The sequence below is a fragment of the Rhynchophorus ferrugineus genome, unplaced genomic scaffold, assembly GCF_030347505.1.
Source record: "Rhynchophorus ferrugineus isolate W39M unplaced genomic scaffold, kcgeb_rfMv2 rfM640, whole genome shotgun sequence".
In the NCBI taxonomy this organism is placed as follows: Eukaryota; Metazoa; Arthropoda; class Insecta; order Coleoptera; family Curculionidae; genus Rhynchophorus; species Rhynchophorus ferrugineus.
Genome location: NW_027473217.1, coordinates 10,001 through 17,500, shown reverse-complemented (window position 1 = coordinate 17,500; position 7,500 = coordinate 10,001). Strand labels below are relative to the sequence as shown.

The following is a 7,500-nucleotide window of genomic DNA, read 5'->3' as shown; positions in this document are numbered from 1 at the left end:
TCGCCTTTTTATTTGTCTAAATTCGTTCTTGGGAACATTTTCCGTACAAAAATATATCGCATTGATATACATCGACGATGCATTTATGTATGCCTGTATAAATAACAAAGGCGAATAGAGAGGATGTCAATATTTTCTATTCGCCTTTTTATTTGTCTAAATTCGTTCTTGGGAACATTTTCCGTACATAAATATATCGCATTGATATACATCGACGATGCATTTATGTATGCCTGTATAAATAACAAAGGCGAATAGAGAGGATGTCAATCTTTTCTATTCGCCTTTTTATTTGTCTAAATTCGTTCTTGGGAACATTTTCCGTACATAAGTATATTGCATATAATATGCGTATGTATATAAAGACAAATACAAGGGATGTAAATCTCTTTTATTTTGCTAAATTCGTTTTACAGAACGTTGTGTAAACTTAAGGATATCATTCATCTTAACCGATAAGCACCTAGCCTATACTCTTTTTGTATTCTATTATCATGTTTGGAAACATTTTCTTACGATTTCCAGAATTAAATTCACTATTTTAATTCGGAACATTGTCTTAAATGTACGTTCAGTTCGAAGACGAACCACAAGATACGTTTATAAGTTATACCTTATGAGACTATTAAATATACAGTTTTCAGACCTAATGCGATGAACTATCAAAAAACAATTAAAAAACATCGCCCCGTGCGGAAATTGAATTGGAGACTAATTCCATTCATCTGAATTCGATCATTACCCGCATTGTACTTCTAGAGCCCGTTCGGTCCGATGGCGAATAAAATCCGCGTTTCAGTATATCATATGCGGTTAAACGGTGAGGCCAGTTACAACTGCATTAAAACCTCCGATGTATACCTGAATATAGCGGGAGGACGCCCGCATAATTTGACGAACCTTCAAGTGCACCTACTTATGAGGGACCATATAATACCAATTCGACATGACGAGAATTCAGAGCCAAATCGATATCACATGGCAACTATATTTGGTTCTAATGAAATGAAGGATCAACGAACATGAAGACATGCTCATCAATCACAGATACATGGAATTCTGTATCGTCGCAACCGATAATACGTACAACCTTCAAATTTTCTAGTTAATATTTATTCTTTAATAAGAACGCGTATTCTAACTTCTTTTTTATACGATTTTGTTGGCCCTGAAAAGGACCGATATTAAAGGGCGTATGCAAAACTTTAAACGGTTTGCGTTATCTATTTGGTTTTGCTGTCTGTCTTTTTAGGCAATAATACTGCTTGAATGTTAGGCAAGACGCCGCCCTGGGCAATAGTAACGCCAGATAACAGTTTATTCAATTCCTCGTCGTTTCTGATGGCCAATTGTAAATGCCTAGGGATAATCCTTGTTTTCTTGTTGTCTCTAGCGGCGTTACCCGCCAACTCGAGAACTTCGGCCGCCAGATATTCCATTACGGCAGCTAAGTAAACGGGAGCACCGGCCCCTACGCGTTCGGCATAATTTCCTTTCCTTAGAAGTCGGTGAATACGACCGACAGGAAATTGTAATCCCGCACGATTGGAACGAGACTTCGCCTTTCCCTTCACTTTTCCGCCTTTACCACGTCCGGACATGTTAATCTCGATCGTTGTTAGATACTGCTCACCTTTAAATCAAAAACGGTACTGGAAATTTCTTACAGATCGGCCTGGAATTTTGTCCGCGAGCCAAACTCGTTATATCATACGCGACCAATCAGACTCTAACTCGGGCTATGGGCGGGGCTTAGAAGTGTTCCTTCGAATGTTATAAGTTCTAGAATTAAAGGCATTTTTTTAGTTAAGTACTCTTTGAGGTACGTGAGACGTCGGGATTTTTATTTCGAAATGCCACCGAAGACAAGCGGTAAGGCGGCCAAGAAAGCCGGAAAAGCCCAGAAAAATATCTCTAAGAGCGACAAGAAAAAGAAGCGCAGGAGGAAGGAAAGCTATGCGATTTACATATACAAAGTTTTAAAGCAGGTTCATCCCGATACGGGTATCTCCAGCAAGGCCATGTCGATCATGAATTCTTTCGTGAACGATATATTCGAAAGGATAGCCGCCGAAGCGTCGCGTCTCGCCCATTACAATAAGAGATCAACGATCACGAGCAGAGAAATCCAAACCGCCGTTAGGTTATTGTTACCCGGTGAGTTGGCTAAGCACGCCGTTAGCGAAGGTACCAAAGCAGTCACCAAATATACCAGTTCTAAGTAAATTAATTCACATACCTATGTGTGTTTCAATATACTACTTACCTGCAAAATCGGTTCTTTTCAGAACCACAATTGGATATAAATTTTAAAAAATGAAATGTTAAACAGTAGCTGACATTTTATAAAAACAGAATTTTCAGATATATATATATATATTGTAGTTATTGTATTGAATTATATTATATCATTATAATCTGTTATATAGTAAGTATATAGAATAAGTTTTGTAAAAATGGTACGGCCCGAGATTGTTATTTAAAAATAAGGTAAAGTATTTCTGGAGTGACTTCGAAAATATGTGTATTCATTTTTATTACGTTTATGACTATATGATAATTAATTTATTTTTCCTAACTGTGGCTAATTGTGGATTGTGGCTAATTTCTACACGATAAGTATTAATCACGGGAACGTCTCGAAATGAACAAATAGGAACTGTAATTAATCAAGAATTTAGAATGGAACTATCGTCCTAATATAATGAGGATCGTCAAAGAGAAGATACTTTTTTTTTCGTTTACTAGGTTGACCTTGCTTGGGGACAGTGGAACTCAGTGGAAAATCGCTGATGGTGGGTGAGGAGGATAGGCCTGTGGTCAGAATCGATATCTTGGAGTACTTGCAGGTCAGAGGCTTGATTCGAATTTTGATAGATAAAAAAGTCAATTATTGTCGGTCGATTGGAGGAGTAGTGAGTTGGTTCGCTTGGAGCAATAAGCCCAAGTTCCAACTCATCTATTATCCCGGCCGATAGTAATTCTTCCAATAGCTGTGTGGTTGATGGCGTTGAAAATGGCCTGAAAATCTCCTTGGTCATCTGAATATGTTCCGAAGAGTATTTCGCCAATGGAGATCGGGTTCGTGTTCTAGTGGAATCCAGACCAGCCAGACGACTGTTATCTTGAGTTCCCCGTACATGAGTGGGGGGAGGAATTGGTCTTTTGGGTTTGGTTGTTTTTGGAGTAGGTCGGCACTTGCATCCCGAGTAATTTGCGGTGTATGGTTCTCAACAGTTGGTGCATTTCGGCGGGGAATTTCTGTCTTTGGGACTTGACGTAGGCCGGAGTGGCTTTACAGTTGGCCGATGAATGACCGTAGAATTGGCAGTTAAAACGTTGAACGCGCCTGCCGTTGCCGCGCTGGGCTTGGACTTTTACCACCTGATTCATTAGGCGGTCGACCGCGAAGATACGGCGTTCCTCTCGAGGAACCGACCAACATGGATTGGATTGAAACCGAGCTTCATGAGCGCGGTTCGGACTTCGAGTTACCATTACGTCGAGAGAGAAATATAATATATTAGCTGACCCCGCAGACACTCCGTACCCTGTACTCAATGGATAAATAAAGGATTCATTCTATCAAATTCTTCGTTCAAATCACTTTCGAATCATCCTTAGGAACATTCTGATATCGGAAAACCTTATCCGTAGTCGATAAACGATATCTAACGGATGAATTATAGAAAATGGCCAATAAGCGGCAAATATCCGATCGTAAGGGTGCACCATCGTTTCGGCGAATCATTCTTTTGGAATCTTACGTTCTACAAGCAAAACATTTATTCATAGGTATATACCGATAATAACGAACGGGCCGACGTAACAACCTAAAATGTCCTGAAATACGTGAGAACAGTTTTACTCCGATCGCCGTATCGATATGTGACAGTATCCATCCTATGAAGGATCTTTACATTCTACTAGCATAATTTTATGGATCGGAATTTTCCGACTTTTAAAGAACGTGATCGGCAGTCTAGAAACGGCCTGAGGACGTATTAACACGAGAGGTTAAAATTATTGCTTTAGAAGTTCACGTTGTCTAAAGCTAAAGTTTATTCATCGGAACATTCCGATAATAACGAGAACGGGCAGACGTAAAAACGAAAAATTTGCGCAACGTCCGTATAAACGATCTGTTCTAAAACACCCATACATTTCCGATAGCTGGCGAGAGACCCGCGCTTAAATCGTGTGCGCTTCTACGTGGGGCGATACGAGAGACGGATACGACGGGTCGGGTCGACCGGCGCTGTGACACTTTTACCGAGTGGCTTTTGATCAGCGAAGGTGGTATTACATATTATATGTTAATATATAAGATCCGAACCGTATTTTTTTATTTATCTAAATAAAAAGCGTATTTCGTCGTGTTATTATATATTCGTAACGCTCTCGCGATTTTGTATCGTCGTTTCGTTGTTCTTCCTGGTCGGTTTTTTTCGATATATCGGGAAGCGTACGACGACGACGACGGTATCACTGCGAGATCGCGAATTCGGCGGGAACATTCGGCTTCGTTAGAAGAAGATGATCCACGATTCATATGCGATTGGAATTATTATTTTTATGGACGTATCGGTTTTTCATCGGAACGTTCATAAAACAGCAACACATTTTGCGATAGCTCTCTGCTCTCCGAGCGAGAATAAAATAAAAAATCACGAAACGTTTCTCGTACGAGGTTTCCTTGTCGCTTTATATATTTCTATCTAGCGAAGGGTTCGGAGAGAATGTTTTTCGAGGTCTTATAAACGCCGAACGATATTTTGCGGCATCCAATTTTCGACGTAGTCGACGATCGTCGTCGATAATCGAGATAATTGGGTGCCTAGTCGATCGGTTGTGTATAAAAAAAACAAAAGATGTGTCTAAGATGATGATATCGTTTTGTTTTATTAGACAACTAATATTAAAATGTAAGAGCGTGGCGCCTCGGACCGGTTTTTCCGTCGTCTAGGCGCGCTATCATGCACCTCCTTTTTATTAGTCGTCGATATATATTATATATCGTCGTCTTACGCACACGTTTCTTTATAAGTCAAACTTATAAAATAAACTGTGTCTGTATTTGTTTTATCTGCTTCGTGTCGATAAAATAATAAGAACAGTTCCCTGGTTGATCCTGCCAGTAGTCATATGCTTGTCTCAAAGATTAAGCCATGCATGTCTCAGTACATACCGAATTAAGGTGAAACCGCGAAAGGCTCATTAAATCAGTTATGGTTCCTTAGATCGTACCCACAATTACTTGGATAACTGTGGTAATTCTAGAGCTAATACATGCAAACAGAGCTCCGACCAGAGATGGAAGGAGTGCTTTTATTAGATCAAAACCAATCGGTTTCGGGTTCGCGCTCGTCATCGTACAACTTGGTGACTCTGAATAACTTTAAGCTGATCGCACGGTCTCGCACCGGCGACGCATCTTTCAAATGTCTGCCTTATCAACTGTCGATGGTAGGTTCTGCGCCTACCATGGTCGTAACGGGTAACGGGGAATCAGGGTTCGATTCCGGAGAGGGAGCCTGAGAAACGGCTACCACATCCAAGGAAGGCAGCAGGCGCGCAAATTACCCACTCCCGGCACGGGGAGGTAGTGACGAAAAATAACGATACGGGACTCATCCGAGGCCCCGTAATCGGAATGAGTACACTCTAAACCCTTTAACGAGGATCAATTGGAGGGCCAGTCTGGTGCCAGCAGCCGCGGTAATTCCAGCTCCAATAGCGTATATTAAAGTTGTTGCGGTTAAAAAGCTCGTAGTCGAATTTGTGTCTCGCGCCGCCGGTTCATCGTTCGCGGTGTTAACTGGCGTGTTTTTCGCGAGACGTCCTGCCGGTGGGCTTAGTCGTGTCGCGTCGCCGTCGCGCGTGCGTTTCGGCGTGCGTGTTGTGCGCGTCGTGGTTACGACGGCCCAACTCAATCCTGCCGCGGTGCTCTTTACTGAGTGTCGAGGTGGGCCGGCACGTTTACTTTGAACAAATTAGAGTGCTCAAAGCAGGCTAAAATTTCGCCTGAATACTGTATGCATGGAATAATGGAATAGGACCTCGGTTCTATTTTGTTGGTTTTCGGAACCCCGAGGTAATGATTAATAGGAACGGATGGGGGCATTCGTATTGCGACGTTAGAGGTGAAATTCTTGGATCGTCGCAAGACGAACAGAAGCGAAAGCATTTGCCAAAAACGCTTTCATTGATCAAGAACGAAAGTTAGAGGTTCGAAGGCGATCAGATACCGCCCTAGTTCTAACCTTAAACGATGCCAGCTAGCGATCCGTCGACGTTCCCTAATATGACTCGACGGGCAGCTTCCGGGAAACCAAAGCTTTTGGGTTCCGGGGGAAGTATGGTTGCAAAGCTGAAACTTAAAGGAATTGACGGAAGGGCACCACCAGGAGTGGAGCCTGCGGCTTAATTTGACTCAACACGGGAAACCTCACCAGGCCCGGACACCGGAAGGATTGACAGATTGAGAGCTCTTTCTTGATTCGGTGGGTGGTGGTGCATGGCCGTTCTTAGTTGGTGGAGCGATTTGTCTGGTTAATTCCGATAACGAACGAGACTCTAGCCTGCTAACTAGGCGCTTTTTGACATCCTAAAGGCCCGCCGGCCGCGTTGCTTTCGGGTTTCGCGGTTCGTGCGCGGTTTTTACTGTCGGCGTACAAACTATTCTTCTTAGAGGGACAGGCGGCTTCTAGCCGCACGAGATTGAGCAATAACAGGTCTGTGATGCCCTTAGATGTTCTGGGCCGCACGCGCGCTACACTGAAGGAATCAGCGTGTCTTCCCTGGCCGAGCGGCCCGGGTAACCCGCTGAACCTCCTTCGTGCTAGGGATTGGGGCTTGCAATTGTTCCCCATGAACGAGGAATTCCCAGTAAGCGCGAGTCATAAGCTCGCGTTGATTACGTCCCTGCCCTTTGTACACACCGCCCGTCGCTACTACCGATTGAATGATTTAGTGAGGTCTTCGGATCGACACGCGATGGCGTTTCGGCGTCGTCGATGTGTAGGAAAAGATGACCAAACTTGATCATTTAGAGGAAGTAAAAGTCGTAACAAGGTTTCCGTAGGTGAACCTGCGGAAGGATCATTACAGTGTGTTGTTATGCCTATATATATATAATAGGTAAACGTACAAGTCTGTAAAAATCATTGTCGAACGTTAAAGAGCCATCTACGAAGTTCGGAAGTTCCGATCGAATTTCGACGTCGTCAACGTAGCTGTTTTCGGGTACCTATAATATATGGTTTTAAAAGATGTACGCCCGAAAGCGGAGATATATACGATGAAGATGTTGTTATATAGGACGACGAGTAATAATCGTCGGCCTACGACGGATTTCGTTATAAATGGACAAATCGAGCGCAAAATAAAACGATTTTGCCAATTATATTTCTAATCGACGTTTCGATCCTCATATCGACGAACATATACGATGATCGGTAATGTGATTAGTTTACGAAAATCTTATCACCCTTCGTTTGT

The 7,500-nt window shown here is 42.6% G+C and overlaps 1 non-coding gene across 1 annotated transcript; it reads left to right on the top strand.

The window, feature by feature from the left end:
* Positions 1 to 5,118: 5,118 nt before the first annotated feature.
* LOC143206310 (small subunit ribosomal RNA) lies at positions 5,119 to 7,107 on the top strand. The gene has a single exon (XR_013008293.1). It is a non-coding gene; the product is annotated as a small subunit ribosomal RNA (ribosomal RNA).
* Positions 7,108 to 7,500: the final 393 nt, after the last annotated feature.